The 15,688-nt window shown below is 38.7% G+C and overlaps 1 protein-coding gene across 1 annotated transcript in view; it reads right to left on the bottom strand.

Moving 5' to 3' along the window:
• The window catches only part of Acsl4 (acyl-CoA synthetase long chain family member 4), a 104,396-nt gene extending 96,963 nt beyond the window's left edge, over positions 1 to 7,433 (bottom strand). The window contains exon 1 of the mRNA XM_042690025.1: positions 7,416 to 7,433. The gene's annotated coding sequence lies outside the window, so the exon portion shown is untranslated. The remainder of the gene's footprint in view (positions 1 to 7,415) is intronic.
• Positions 7,434 to 15,688: the final 8,255 nt, after the last annotated feature.

Here is a 15,688-nt window from a genome sequence, read left to right as displayed (position 1 = left end):
GAAACTGAACTTAGTGCCTGCTTGAGGAATTAAAGGGATGCAAGGTGCCCATACGTCATATAATACACCTTCCTATTCAGGAGGCTGAGATCTGGAGGACTAAGCCAGCACAGACATTGAAGTCCATGAAACTCTTGGTACAAAATAACTGTCAAAAAGCTGGGCTACAGGTGTGACTCAAAATGTAAAGCAATACCTGAGAGCAAGCAAGTCCTGCAAATTTGAGACCCTGAGTCCAAGCCCCAGTACCACCCAAACAAGAACAAAGCAACAATACAGACCCATGGTAACACACAAATCAGTCAGACTGAAATGAAAAAGGAACTTATAATTAAAGAGTACTTATGCCAGTTTCCTTTATCATAGATCTCTGCCTACACATTTCTAATTAGGAAATTTTTAAGAACCTAGGAGTCCTCACCTTGCTGGAGTTCCACCAATTGTGCAAAGCATAAAAGAAACAAGTCACTAGAGGCTAAAGCTATCAGGTTTTGTTTACATGTATACATACACACATATAGTTCTTATTTGCATGTGCATATATCCTTGATATAAGTGTATTTTTCAAAGGTATTTTTGAGATCTTTATCATTAAAACTATCAATGGCCCAGTTCTGGCCATCATTATCATCTATCATACCTTATTTTTTCCTCAACATTTAGCCACACTCAATATGAGGAAGAAACAAAAGTCACATCTCCAAAAAAGGGGACTAAATGTATCTAATACTGTTTCTAGCTCCTCAGGACTTTCTTTTTTTTTACTTTTTTGGAGGTCAAAACAAGCCTTCTTTGATTTCCTGCCATCTGAAACCCTCCAAGAATTACTACCCAGGAGCAAAACATTCCTCAAGCAGCTGTCTGACATTTTAGAGAGAACACATGCACCATTTCTTATGACTTAGCAAGATGAGAGATTGCTATACCTGTTTGAAATATGAACAAAGACATGCAAGTGTCAAGATTTGTCCAACTACACAACCAACTAGGAACAAAACCTGAATTTCCTACCACACCAGTGTGCTGGCTACTATGTCAGGTTCACTCAGTAGTACTGCCCAGAACTACCAATCCAGTTAGAAACACAACACATATGGAGAAATGGAAAACATAAAATGCAATTTGCAGATTCAAAATACCACATGAAAACACTGAAAGCATGAATATTAAGCTTTTCAAAGCTAAATAAAGTTTAACAAGACCACTCTGTTAGCAGGCAAGGCTATTTAAACCTTGCCTGTTTTGTTGGTGTGTAACCAGAAGCTGTAACAGATAGCCAGGCTGCTCCTGGCATGAGTTATTTATGGAAAGACAGAGAACAACTGTTCTTCATTGACTGTGGAACAAGCTTTTGCATTTTAAACTTACTCCATGGGTTAGTAGAATAATAATTTCCTACTGTGGTCCAACTACAACAGCAGGACTTTACAATAATATTTACATGGACAAGCTATGTTAGATTTCACCATTAGGAAACTATTTTTTTGCAGACCTAATAAGCAAGGCAAATATTTTCCTTAGTGGTGCGTCTAAAACAACTAATGAAATTAGAAACCTAGGTAGACTATCTTACTGTGAACTAAATAATAACCTAAGTCACTCCTTAAAACAAAGAAAGGTCAAACCAAGGCTAGAGGTATATAGCTCAGTAGTAGAGCATTGTGCCTAGCATGTGTGTACTGTGTTCACTCCCCTGCACCAAATAAGAATAATATGAAAATGATAAAAGACATAGGGGTTATTTTTAATAGATTCATCTTTATAAGTAGCACTTATTTTCATTCCCATACATTTTATTCATTTTTCCAATTAATTGAAATCCCCTAAAAAGTGAAAAGGTATCTAATGTTCCTAAAGGGGAAAATTCAGTATTACAACAGGTCAGATCTTCCAAAATTAACCTATAAAATCAGTGCAGTCTCAATAAAAATTCCAGCAGGGTTTTAGCAGAACATGATTTCAGTTTCTCTCATGAAATTTATTTGTTGTCCTTTTTAAAGCTAACTCCTATTCCTTCTAAATAAAGTCCTTGGCAGTTATCCTTGAAAATTGCTTTAGCAACCTTCCCAAAAAGGAAACAAAATCCTATTTTCCATAAGGCCAGCAAAGAGTGAAATGTGCTGTGATTTTAAACAAATCCCTTTGGTACATGTTTGCCTGATCTCCTAGTGGTTCTAGCAAGGGTATGTTACAAAATAGCAGGTCATCAACTTTATAATTCATGAACATCCTCTTTCTTATCCTCCTCCTTTCTCATACAAGAAGGTTCCCAACACATTCCAGTTCTTAAAAGACCAATAAAATAACACAAAGTTGCTAAATCTTTCTTACTCAGAATCATTGACTCTTCTAAACAGAGGCCATTGAGAGGCACAATCTTAGGAGGGAAACCATCTGGGTTTTGAACTTTAGCTAGCTATCCTGGATGGGGTTATGTAACTTCTTTCTGAGACTCAGCCTCTTCATCTGGAAATTGGTGATAATGATAACATACTCATATTCATTTGAGAGAGGACAAAATGAAATTCTACTCATAAAATGCCTGATTTATGACAAGTGTGTAGAAGCTAGTAATTAATTACTTTAATTATTTTAACATAAAACATCTCCCAAAGGCTTATGTGTTTGGATGCTTAGTATAGGTATGGGGGGGGGGTACTTTAGAAGGTTCTGGAATCTTTTGGAAGTAGAGCCTAAGTGAAGTAGATGACTGAGAGTGTCTCTTTGAAAGTTACACCTGGGGCCCTCCAGTCCCTTGCTCTATTTCTCCTTCCTATCCCCAATATGATGAGCTGCTTTGTGACACCACATGCTCTCTGGTATGGTGTTCTGCTTCACCATAGTCCAGAAAACATGGAGTATGAACTGTAGACTGAATTTCCTGAAACCACAAGCCAAAGTCCTTTCTCCTTTAGTTGGTGATGTTGGGTATTTTGTCACAATAATGAAAAAATCTGACACAATTATGAAATTCTGCCTCCACAATTATCAGCTTCAACCCCCTCATTTTCCACATAAGAAAAAAGGAAGCTCCAACCATATTCTCCTACTTGTGAGTGACTTTTGTTAAAGCTAAGGACTTAAGTCCTTGTTGGGGTGGGGGTGGGGGTATCTATAGCCACTTCATTCACTAAATCACTGTCTGAACTCCAAGTTAGTCCCTATTTCCTTCCATCTTCCAAATATTCACGTTGTTTATACCTTCTATACAATGGACAAACCTCATAATTATATCTAAATATTCAACTCTGTTACGGCATTAGAAATGTGTTGAAGGTAATCTTTCTTCCAATTCAAATACAACAATAAAACTGCTTCAGTTGGACCTTATAACACCTACTATAAGCCAGATTATTGTTACTCAAAGAAAAAATATTTACCAATATGTTTGAGTAATAAAAGCCACAATTTATTGAGTACTTCACTAAACACTTTATATGTATTAGTATATATAACCCTCACAGCAAGCCTATGAGGTAGATAATATTGTTTCAAATAGTGGAAAATTAGACAAAAATCCAGAATATCCACCTTTCTGGGGAGGAATATGAATATGGATAAATAAATGTAACCCTATTGTTCATCTCTACTGTCAACATAATTCTACTTAAAAGAGAAGCAACGTCTGATTTAATAATATCCTACTTCTATATTAGACCCCAAGGATAACCTTTCTTATGAGAAGACATTTATAGAAAAGTCTTTGATGGTGAACCCACAAATTAAAAAAAAATCCTTTCTAATTCACACCAGCTATTTAAGTAGTTTCAAAATCTTTGGCTAATCTCAACTTCTTGTAAGCCTATAGCATTTATGCAAAAGTTTAACAAATCTGATTTTATTGCTGCAGGGCAAAGATTTAACTACAAGTGATCTAAATCAGCTTATAAGTCCGTTCCTCCCCTTTGGCTATCTGCTGTGTCTCGGTGAAAATTAGGCCTTATGTAAGGATGTCTAAACTCTGTAGTTGTATGTCACTGTGAATGGACTAACTACATCTCTAAAAGGCTATTTTTGTTTTTTATTTTTATTATGAAGGTGAAGTACAAAGAGGTTACAATTACATCAGTCAGGCAATGAGTATATTTCTTTCTTTCTTTTTTTTTTTTTTGGCTGGTTCTGGGGCTTGAACTCAGGGCCTGGGCTCTGTTCCGTGCTCAAGGATAGCTAACACTTTACCACTTGAGCCACAAAGCCATTTCCAGCTTTTTCTGTTTATGTGGTACTGAGGAATTGAACCCAGGATTTTATTCATGCTAGGCAAGCACGCTACCACTAAGCCACATTCCCAGCCTCAAGTACATTTCTTTTTTTTCCTGTTTTTTTTTTTTTTTGTGAAAATACCATATGGAGGGGTTACAATTACATGGGCAAGATAATGAGTACATTTCTTATCAAGCATTTTTGCCTCCTCCTTTGTTTCCCCTTCCCATTCCTTCCCATCAAGTACATTTCTTTTTGAACAGTATCAACCCCTCCCTCATTTGCTACCAGTTTTTCCCTCCAACCTCCCTCTTCCACCCAATTTGTATAGTCCATTTTTAACATACTGTCTAGTGAGTATTACTATGGAATTCATTCACCCTTGTCCCACCATTTCTGTGCTTCCCTTTCCCCTCCCCAAGTCAGATAAACTTATATATGAGACAAAGGGTTCAGAAATCAAAAGCAGCAACAAAAGAGAAAAAACAGAAAAGCAAAAAAAAGAATGGAAAACAGTACAATAAAAAAACTCATGTTGGGGTTGGGAAGGTGGCTCAGTGGTAGAGTGCTTGCCTTGCATGCATGAGGACCTGAGTTTGATTCCTCAGCACCACATAAGCAGGAAAAAAAAGCCAGAAGTGGCATAGTGGCTCAAGTCGTACAGTGCTAGCCTTGAGCTGAAGAGCTGAGGGACAGCACCCAGGCCCAGAGTTCTGGCCCCACCACTGGACCCAAAAAAACAAAAAAACAAAACCAAAAATAAACCCTCTTGTTTGAATTTCTTGGAGTTCATTTCAATAAGCCTCATTTTATAGGATCATATGCATGTAGCTACTAAGCCATTTTGATGCTCTCCTAAGAATATCCTCCTTTGGCCTCACTGTGTGAATGTTTAGAGTCTTATTTAACTTATCATATTTAAGTGTAACTTTTTGTTTTTTACTATCCATTGGGTATACTTGTATATTTATAGGCACATTCTAATTATTACAAATGGGGGAAAACATGCAACTTATGTTTCTCTGGGTCTGGCTTACTTGGCTTAATATAATTTTTCCAGGTCTTTCCATTTCCTTATGAATGAGGCAATGTCATTCTTTCTGATGGAAGCATAGAATTCCATTGTGTATATATTCCACACTTTCTTGATCCATTTAGCCACTGAGGAGCATCTAGATTGATTCCATTATTAGCTATGGTAAACAATACTGCAGTGAATATTGTTGTGCTGGCAGTGTAGTCTGGTTTGGGATCGTTTGGATACCTCCATACTGCTTTCAGGAGTGGTTGAACATGTTTATATTCCCACCAATAGTGTAGCTGCCTTCCCTTTTGGCCACATTCCTGACAGCATGTGTTTTTGCTAGTTTTCTTGATAATGAACATTCTAACTGGCGTGAGGTAGAATCTCAATGTTGTCTTGATTTCCATTTCTTTTATGGTCAGAGATGTTGAACATCTCTTCATGTGTCTATGGGCCAATCTTATTTCTTCTTCAGAAAACTCTAAGGTTTTTTGTTTGTTTGTTTGTTTCAATCGTGGGGCCTGAACTCTGGGTCTGGGTGCTGTCCCTCAGCTCTTCAGCTCAAGGCTAGCGCTCTACCACTAGAGCCACAGCACCACTTCCAACTTTTTCTGCTTATGTGATGCTGAGGAATCGAACCCAGGGCCTCATGCATGCAAGGCAAGCACTCTACCACTGAGCCACCTTCCCAGTCCCTCTCTTCAAGTCTTTAGCCCATTTATTAATTGGGTTGTTCTTTGAGGATTTGTTTTGAGAGGGTTAATTTTTTGAGCTTTAAGTACATTTTAGATATGAGGTCATTGTCTGATTCATAACTAGTAAAGATCTTCTCTCATTCTGTGGGCTTTCTATTTATCTTGCTAGCTACATCCTTGTTAAAAGGCTATTTATAAGCCACATTTTTCTCTTAGTCTCATTCATATTTTCAATAATAATAATGTTTAGTAATATGGGGCACGGTAGTTTATGTCTGTAACCCTTGAACTTGAGAGGTTTAGGTAGGAGGATTAAAAGTTCCAGGACAGCTTGGACTACAGAAAAAAAGTATCTCAATGCCCCCTAAAAATTTAATAACATTTTATATGATTTCTGAAAGCAATAGTTATAGAAAATAAACAAAAAAAGTAAAGAAAGCACCAAAACTGTACAATGAGTGCATTGTAAATTTATAGTTCTACAACCTCATTAACATTCTGATACACCATTTACTATTTTTTTTCTTGTGTTTATTTTTTAAGATTCAAACCATTTTGTCAGTAGAGTATCATATGCTATCTTCCATTTTTCATTAAACATGAGCCCCTAAATATTACTAAAAATCTTTTGATGATATGACACACACAAGGGACTGTGTGACTTTGTAGTAGTACTGTCATGTAATTTATCTAATCCCTCACCGGTTTTGGACATTTGAGATGGCCCCTCAAATTTTTCAGTATTATAAATGATTATCATAAACATAGACCTGTATTTCTTTCTGGTGTATTAGAACATCGAGATGTGGAATTGCTGAATCAAATAATAAATTGAAAGATAAATGTCTCCTTTCATCCAAATACCTACTGTGATTTTCAGAAGAAATTTAAAAGACTTGTAATAACAGTCCCAATGATAAACAAATCTCTAATAAGTAAACAAATAAAATTTAATACTATAAAGCCACAAAGGTGATTTTAAATTAAATCAAATATAAAGACAAAAAACTACCAACTTAAAATTAATAATGTTTAGTTTAGGGTAGAGGAAGGTAATTTCTTTAGGATCTGAGTCTGGAGAAACTATGCAGAGTAAAATACTTTAATATTATCATAGAAATTGAAAATGAAAAATGAGAAAGCATAATTGACCATTCAGCTTCAGTTCTACCTTCCTCCCCACTCTGTTTTTCTGCATTTTGTGGGAGCTGCTGCTTTCTTTGGAAATAAACAAGCTTGTCCAAGTGCTGAAAGAAAAACTAAACTCAGAAACCCAAGAAAAGAACAATGGAAAATGGTTAAAAATAAAAGAGAAACAGCCAAGAAGTAATAAAAACAAGGAACAGGTTGCCAGATAATTCACATATGATAGATACATTTATCAGATAGTGTACTATGATAGAATTTTTGTCTACTTCACTGTTCATGCTCAGAAAACCTCTAACATTAGGAGTTAGGTATACTAATGAGATAAGCATGTAAGTTGTACTCACCTAAGATGATCAGACTTACCCTTTCCACTGGCAACTAACTGAAGTATCTGATGTGGAGTCCAGAAGGATTATGTTGCATTTAGGCACAGTATGGAATGATCTTTTTTTATACTCATGTAATTAAAATACCAGTAGTAATGAGTTAACCTCAACTCACCAGCACCTATGCGAGAAATTCCCTGCTGGTACCTGGGTAAAATCACTTCAGCATTTATTTTTCCTTTAGTGGAGGGGAGGGAAGAGGAGAAAAAGGATGAAATGGACAAAGAGAAGGAAGTGGAGGAGGAGGCATTTCAAAACCTAATACTTTGCAGTAGAAAACAAAAACACACCATTAGATTAAGTGAAAGTCATGGTGATCTCACTTGCGGTCACAGAAGTTATAGAATGAGAGAATGGAAAAGTTCAACTATGAAAGAGAGCTGTAGCCTTACTCAGACAGTTACACTTTGTTTGATAAATGCACAACCATGACACACATTGCAAAATGTAGATTAAGAAACCTTGAGGCAGAGGGTAGATAATTACATACACAGTGACAAGGCTCTTGGCCAGTACACAAAGCACACCATGGCTTTAACACTATGAAGTCTGTGGCCCTGGGCCCTCCTTCCCGTCATAGACTGAGGCCACACTTTTACTATATATATGTATAAACAAAAAAACATGAATTTCCCTTGAACTTTAAAGTATCTAACACATAAATTCTCAGATTGAAAGACCCCAGACTCCTGGGATACTTTCGTCTACGGGAGGGCGCCCCAGAAACCAAGACTCCAAACCAGTAGATGCAACAAGCAAGAGGAGTTTATTCAGCGTTTGCGCAAAGGGAGAGAGCCCCGAGCAGCCGTTATAGGCATTCTTAAAGGCAAAAACCACAAGATTAGCATATAACACCAGGTGTCCCCGGATTGGCCCATTTAAAAGTCACTATGCACTCCAGCAATCACTTTTACAACGTGGGGAAGTTTATAACACTCTTTGTAAAACAGTTGGCTCGGGGCAAGTCTAGGGGGAGCAGTCACCCTGGAGGGGAGTTTACATTGTTACAGGCTTGTGATTGATTAACATTTGGCCTAGTTTGCTGGACTTGCCAGGTGGTCCTTATCTTGGGTCCCTATCTTGGGTCCTATTTGGCCACTTGGGGAATTTACTTGTTTGTTCTTTATCTATGACCACAGACCTTGTCCCAGAGCCGGCATCTGGACTCCGAAACTTTTTACTCAATTCCTCATTTCCAGAAAAAGGGGGGGGGGGGTTAGTGGTAGCACGAGCAAGTTTACAAAAGCAAAATCAGCAATTAGCAATTGTAAAATGTAACTCTAATTTTTAATCTTTCAAGATGATATTTTAGGTCTGGAAAAGACTGAAATTGTTAGTGAATTGAGCTCCCTTCCAATAGCTTAGCATGCTCCTTCCCCTCTCCACAGCTTAGCATACTCCCTCCCTAGGCAACACTAGGTCCATTTAGCAAAGGCAGTAAATAATCAGCCTCCACCCCCCTTTATCTTGGGATGGCACTTCTCTGGGGCAGCTACCACCATATAAGGCAGCAAGAGTCCCTTAGATTGACCTTCAGGTTTGGGCAGATGCAGGAACCCTTATCTACTATTTGGACAGCAGCCATAAATCCTAGTCCACCTGATGAAGCCCCTGGCCCACAAGTCCACACCAGGATCTCCACCTCCCAGCCTCTTCTAGCCACTCCTAAACCCCTTAGGTTATATAGGTCTCCTCAGACAATAGCAGGCGCTTCTTCTCACTTCTCCCTTGTGAGAAGGGGTCTTGCCTGCCCCTTTCCCAGCAATAAACCTTTCTTTGTTCTCTGTACCTGGATGTCTGTGTGGTTCTCTGGCAAAGTCTAATTTTCCTTATCAAAACTCATCTAGAATCCCTTCACTTATTTATTTGTAAATGAGGAAATGAGGGCTACAAGACTACAAATCTAGTTGGTTCAACACTGAAGAGGGATGGAGTATAGATCTCCTGACTAGGTTTTCAACAGTGAAGAGCTATAGCTCAAGTTATAGAGCATCAAAAAAAGTTCAGGGACAGCATCTAGGCTCTGAGTTCATAACCCAGTACTGGCACAAAAAATGCATATATTGAAATTTACTCCAAAATTTCCAATTTTAAGACGCTAACACAAACAAAAGTTTTTGCAGGGGCTGGGTAGGTGGCTCAGAGGTAGAGCGCTCACCTTGCATGCTTGAGGCCCTGGGTTGGATTCCTCAGCACCACATAAATAGAAAAAAAGCCAGAAGTGGCACTGTGGCTCAAGTGATAGAGTGCTAGCTTTGAGCTGAAGAGCTGAGGGACAGCGCCCAGGCCCAGAGTTCAGGCCCCACGACCGGACCCAAAAAAAAAAAAAGTTTTTGCAGAGCTGAGGGTGTAGCTCAGTGGTAGAGTATGTGCCTCAGCCCTGAGTTCAATCTCTAGCACTAAAAAAGTATTTTCTGGTGCCTTTACTGCAAATTCATTTGTTTTTTTCAATCATTCAGATACTGATGATATTCAGATATTGTTGACTCTGACTCTGTGCCCAACTGAAAATGGGACATACAGATACAGTGCTGAGCTAAAAAGATAGGGTCATTGCTGTTAGAGAATTTATTAACGTAAAAAACTAGCACATAAGAGAACTTCAGAAAGTGAGATGTCATGGCAAATGAGATGACCTCAGAAGGTGAAATGTTACAAACAACATAAAATGTGACCATGAAGATCAAAAAGTACACTGTATATATTTTAGATAGAGTGATTTGTTAAGGTCTTGTTGAGAAGGTAACATTTCAGCTGAGATGTGAATAATGAACAGAACCCAGTTATGCAGGTGAGAGGGAAGAGTGGCCCAGATCAAGTGCTCGTGCTCTTTCGCGCGCTCTCTCTCTCTCTCACTCTCTCTGTGTGTCTGACTCTGTGTGTGTCTGTCTCCCTCGTCTCTCTGTTTCAGTCTGTCTGTCTGTCTCTCTCTTTCTCTTCTCTGTCTCTTGGAATATACAAACTGAACATGGTGGTACAAGCCTGTAATCCCAACACTCTGAAGCTAAGGAAGACCTCAAGTTTGACACCAGCCTGGACTTTTGAGTCCTGTCTCAAAAGATTCAAAAGTAAAATCAAAATGGAGAATGTATATATACCTTCTTGTGTTGCAATCTGTCATGACCAGGAACAAGGCAGTAATAGAGACCAGCCTGTAGAATTGAGATTTGGTTACCAGGGTCCAGTAGCCTTCCTCCAGCTTCAGATCCCAAGGTTCCTTTCACCAAGGTTTTTATTGTTCTTGTGCAGGAAGTAAGGAGCAAACTTTAATAGGTAACAATATTTTGTATGCAAGTGGTAGATGACCTCCTTATTCTGGGAAGGAGAGCTAAACAATAAACAGCTTACAGTTTGCAAAAACCTAAGTCTACCTTCAGGCTCCTGCTAAATTTAGGGTGGAGTTAGCCCACACCCAAGATAGAAATCTGAATTCCCCTTAAGCCAGGACTGATTGACTTTTCCAGGAAATTCTCAAGGTCTGGTAGTATGTTGGGAGATGGCAGTCCAAACTCCCAATCCTTTCCTGATCTCACACCTTGGATTTTCAGGCTCTCACATTCTTGTAGTTGTGAAAAGTGAAAGTGTTTGGTAGTAATGGAGTTTGAACTCAGGACCTTGCAGTTGTTGGGCAGGTACTTAATGACTTAAGCTACATCCTAATCCTTGTTTTCTTTATATAAATTTTGAATAGGATCTTATATCTGTGCCTGGAGGCAGCCTGGACCACAATCTTCTTATTTATACTTCTGGTATAGCTGGATATTACCACATCCAGCTTTTTTGGTATGTGAGTGCCAGTCCTGGGGCTTCAACTCAGGGCCTAGGTGCTGTCACTGAGCATTTTTTTTTTTATGTTTGGCTTCTATTTTCCAATTGAAGCTGTTTGCTGTATTTATTTACTTTCTATTTTTTTTTGGGGGGGGGGGGTCTGGTCTTGGGGCCTGAACTCTGGGCCTGGGCGCTGTCCCTCAGCTCTTCAGCTCAAGGCTAGCGCTCTACCACTTGAGCCACAGCGCCACTTCCGGCTTTTTTCTTTCTGCTTATGTGGTGCTGAGGAATCGAACCCAGGGCCTCATGCATGCAAGGCAAGCGCTCTACCACTGAGCCACCTTCCCAGCCCTGTCACTGAGCATTATTGCTCAAGGTTAGCTCTCTACAACTTGAGCCACAGCTCTACTTCCAGGTTTTTGGGGTAGTTAATTGAAGATAAGAATCTCATGGACTTTCCTGACTGGGCTGCCTTTGAACCATGATCCTCAGATATCAGCCTCTAGCCTCTTATTTTGTCTAGATTCTCCATGTTACCAGAAATTCTCAATATTCAAGAATTATTTTTACAACTTTAAAATCTCCTGTGTCTTTATGCACAACTGCTAGAACTTTATTTTCCCCATCTTTGTCTTGCTTTTCACAATATACCAATTGAAGTAGAGCTCGAAGTCATTTCTCTCATGGGTAACATGAGGGAAAGTCATGTCTCTACATTTTTTGTTTTGCCAGTCCTGGGGCTTGAACTCAGGGCCTGGACACTGTCACTGAGCTTCTTTTGCTCAAAGCTGGCACTCCACCACTTGAGCCACCGCACCAGTTCTATCCTTTTCTGTGTATATTGTACTGAGGAATTAAACCCAGGACTTCATGCATGCAAGGCAAGCAAGCACTCTTAAGGCAAGCAAGCACTCTACCACTAAGCCACATTCCCAGCCCAGTTGTACATTTTTCTACTTCAAGACATGAGGTAATACTTCAACTATTTTTTCTTTCATTTGGAAATCTGTGCACTGAGATGACTGATTTTAGTGGAGTACTTGTATTTCATTACTTCCCCAGTAACTATAGTTTAAGAATGATACTGTCTTAGCTGGATACTGGTAGCTCATGTCTGTAATCCTAGCTACTCAGGAGGCTGAGATTTAAGGACTGAGATTTGAAGCCAGCCTGGGAAGACAAATCTGAGAGATTCTTATCTCTAGTTATCCATTAAAAAATGAACTGGAAGCATGGCTCAAGTGGTAGAATACCAGCTCTGAGCAAAAAAGCTATGCAAGAGTGCAAGAACTGAAGCTCAAGCTCCATTACTGGCACAGAAAAATAAAAAAGAATGACATTGTCTTTGAAGTGACACTACTTTTTTTTTTTTTGGGTCCGGTCGTGGGGCCTGAAGTCTGGGCCTGGGTGCTTTCCCTCAGCTCTTCAGGTCAAGGCTAGCGCTCTACCACTTGAGCCACAGCGCCACTTCCGGTTTTTTTATTTTTGCTTATATGGTGCTGAGGAATCGAACCCAGGGCCTCGAGCATGCAAGGCAAGCACTCTACCACTGAGCCACCTTCCCAGCCCTGACACTACTTTTTTTTGAGAAAGATATTCCATTGATTTATAGAACAGAACAGAAGAAGGCATAAAAGAGAGTTAAGGCAAAGGATGCTGCAAAAGCCAACAAATCAACTAGTTTCTATAGCATTTTATGCTGTAAAACCATCTTAACTAATGATTGTTCAGCCATGTATGCTAATTTCTGCTTTCTTCTAGAGCAAACTATGAATGATCAAAATACTTTGACCAGATATGAAAATTAAATCTGAAAAAATGAAAGATAGCAGTAAGAAGGAAAGGCAAGTGCTGTCAGTAAAATTTAAGTTTTAATCTTTCTGAAGTGTCAACGGTACTCTTCAAAAGGCATGAGCAGCAGAGTCAGTGATGATAATTGGGCTGGATAAGAATGTGAGTTTCTTACCAGCACATATAGATGGGGAAAATCACCCTGCTGAGGATGGCGCTAAATTATTGCAGTCTTTGGAAGGGGGTTCATTTCCTTTGTGAGCAAGTGGGGGCTTGTTACTAGCATTCATGTGATCTCATCACTCCAGTTAGAAAACTCTGGGATATTTGAGTTATATATTTCTTTCTTAGCTGGGAGTGAAGCTGTATGTAATACAGCGCTTGTTTAGAAAAGACCGAGGCCTTGAGTTTGATTGCCAACCTGAACAACAACAATAACAAGGCCTGAATTATTTATATTTTCTAGGGGTTAGTTCTAATAAGAACTGCAACTTAAAAAGACTTTCTTTTTCCCATAAGACTACTGCTCTGTGCCTGAATCATCACTCACTGCCAGGAATAAATGAACTCTATAGATTCTATGGATAGTCTTTCAAGCCATCTTACCTAACATTAAATGAATCTTTGATCCTCTGTGAATTCCAGTGTCACTCAGATAGTGTCCTAAATCAACAGGGAGCCATTTGTCTCAGAAAATTCATCTAACTCTTATATTTATTTTGTCTTAGAAAGATTTAAATATCATTTTACATTTATAAGAAGCCATTTGCTTCTTTCAATGACTAGTATTTCTTTTTATGAGTTCATCTCCAGACCATTGCTTTGTTGAAGATCCAGATTTTGGCAACATTTGGGTAACTGCAGTCATTATTTTCCCTTTGTCTCATTTTAACAGTTTGCTTAATATGGAAAAATAAGCATTCACAATTTTTAAATTGTAGAAAATACAGATAAAAATTTAGTGAACATCAAGAATTCTAGATAATATCACCAATGGACAAATGATTTAAGAACACAAATTCCTCGGTAGCTACATCTTGTTCCCTGACAAGTTAAATATTCATAGAAATTCCATTTAATGATATGGTCAGTCATAATGTAGATATTGGTATCTGGGCCGTTCCTCTCTAATTCTAAGGGATGAAGTAGAGTTATATGTTAGGTTAATTTTTATCTATGGCAGCCAGGGCTGATAACCCAAAAAGGAGCTTGGTTCTCAATTAACATGTAATTCATATGAGATTCACATGATCTTATAGTGTGAATGTGTACTACAGAAAATATCCACATGATGTACAATGATTCCATAAAATGGATTTGGTATATACCAGTTTATATTACAGATATTTCATATAGCACCCTAAAATATCCACGGAACAGGTTACTGAACATGAGTGTCAAGTCTTACATAAAAACTCAATTATAAGATCAGTGTCAGTTGGACACTGGATACCTTACACCTGTAATCCTAGCTACTCAGGAGGCTGAGTTCTGTGGATTGACATTTGAAGCCAGACCAGGCAGGAAAGATCATGATACTCTTATCTCTAGTTAACCACCAAAAAGCTGGAAGTGGAAAAGCTGAAAGTAGAGCTGTGGCTCAAGTGGTAGCACTACCCTTGAGCAAAAGCACTCAGGTGTAGCACCCAGGCCACAAGTTCATATCTCCAATAAACCACTAGAAAACCGAAAGCAGCGCTGTGGCTCAAGTGGAAGAGCGCTCGCCTTGAGCTGAAGAGCTAAGCCCCAGGACCGACCAAAAAAAAAATATCTCAGCAGATTTAAATGAGCAGAAATTATGTTGAGGCAACACAAATCTAAAGGCTATCAGACTTACACTTTAGGTTTCTGTCTCTCTCATTCTCTTTTGCAAGCTGAAAGTCAAACTCAGAGAACCTATGTTAGATAAATGCTCTATCAATGAGTTACACCCTAAGCACACTTGAGTTTCTCTAATAAATATATCACCATTGCCTTTAAGAAATTCTTAAAATCAAATGGCAAACAAGAATTACCAAAGCAAGAAGCCATCAAATGAAGGTAAATGGATTATAGTAGATCTGACATGCATTCCAACAGTTTCCACACAGCAATAACAAGTTGAGTAAATATAAATAGCCTCTCTTCCCTAAGGAAATGCTGAGAAGTCAGACTGAAGCAAAGGTTTGAGAATTTCCCCAAAGCTACTGAATTTCAGACATTCATAGAAATAAACACTCATATCAAGTCAGTTTTCAACATGCAGAAATTGCCATGTGACTTCCACTATAGTAGATGCTTTGGGGCACATGAAAGAGACATATTATGTTATTGAGAAGACAAGACTTTAAACACATAAAAATGAGGAAATTATAAAACAAAACAAGCAGGCTCATTGTTGTGAAGCAGACTAAAGACATCAGAAGAAGGGTAATAGCACAGTGAAAGGTTTTATGGAGAAGTCTGGATTTTAGGACAACAACAGACCACAACCTTGGAAGAACAGAGGTGGGGATAAATAGATCCTTTTGAGAAGAGGACAGAAGTTAGCCTGACAGCAACAGAACATAAGCACTGCATAAGAATGAGGAGGCAGTTTGGGGGATATAGGTTGCAACTGCAACTGCAACTTTAAAGATGTAAACCAAGAATGGCCATAGAAACAGTATCTAGTCTTTATGTACATACTTGTG

The sequence above is a fragment of the Dipodomys spectabilis genome, unplaced genomic scaffold (genome assembly GCF_019054845.1).
Source record: "Dipodomys spectabilis isolate Male_0828 unplaced genomic scaffold, ASM1905484v1 ptg000132l, whole genome shotgun sequence".
NCBI lineage: Eukaryota > Metazoa > Chordata > Mammalia > Rodentia > Heteromyidae > Dipodomys > Dipodomys spectabilis.
The sequence above is the reverse complement of the archived record's forward strand: the minus strand, read 5'-3'. Positions and strand labels throughout refer to the sequence as shown.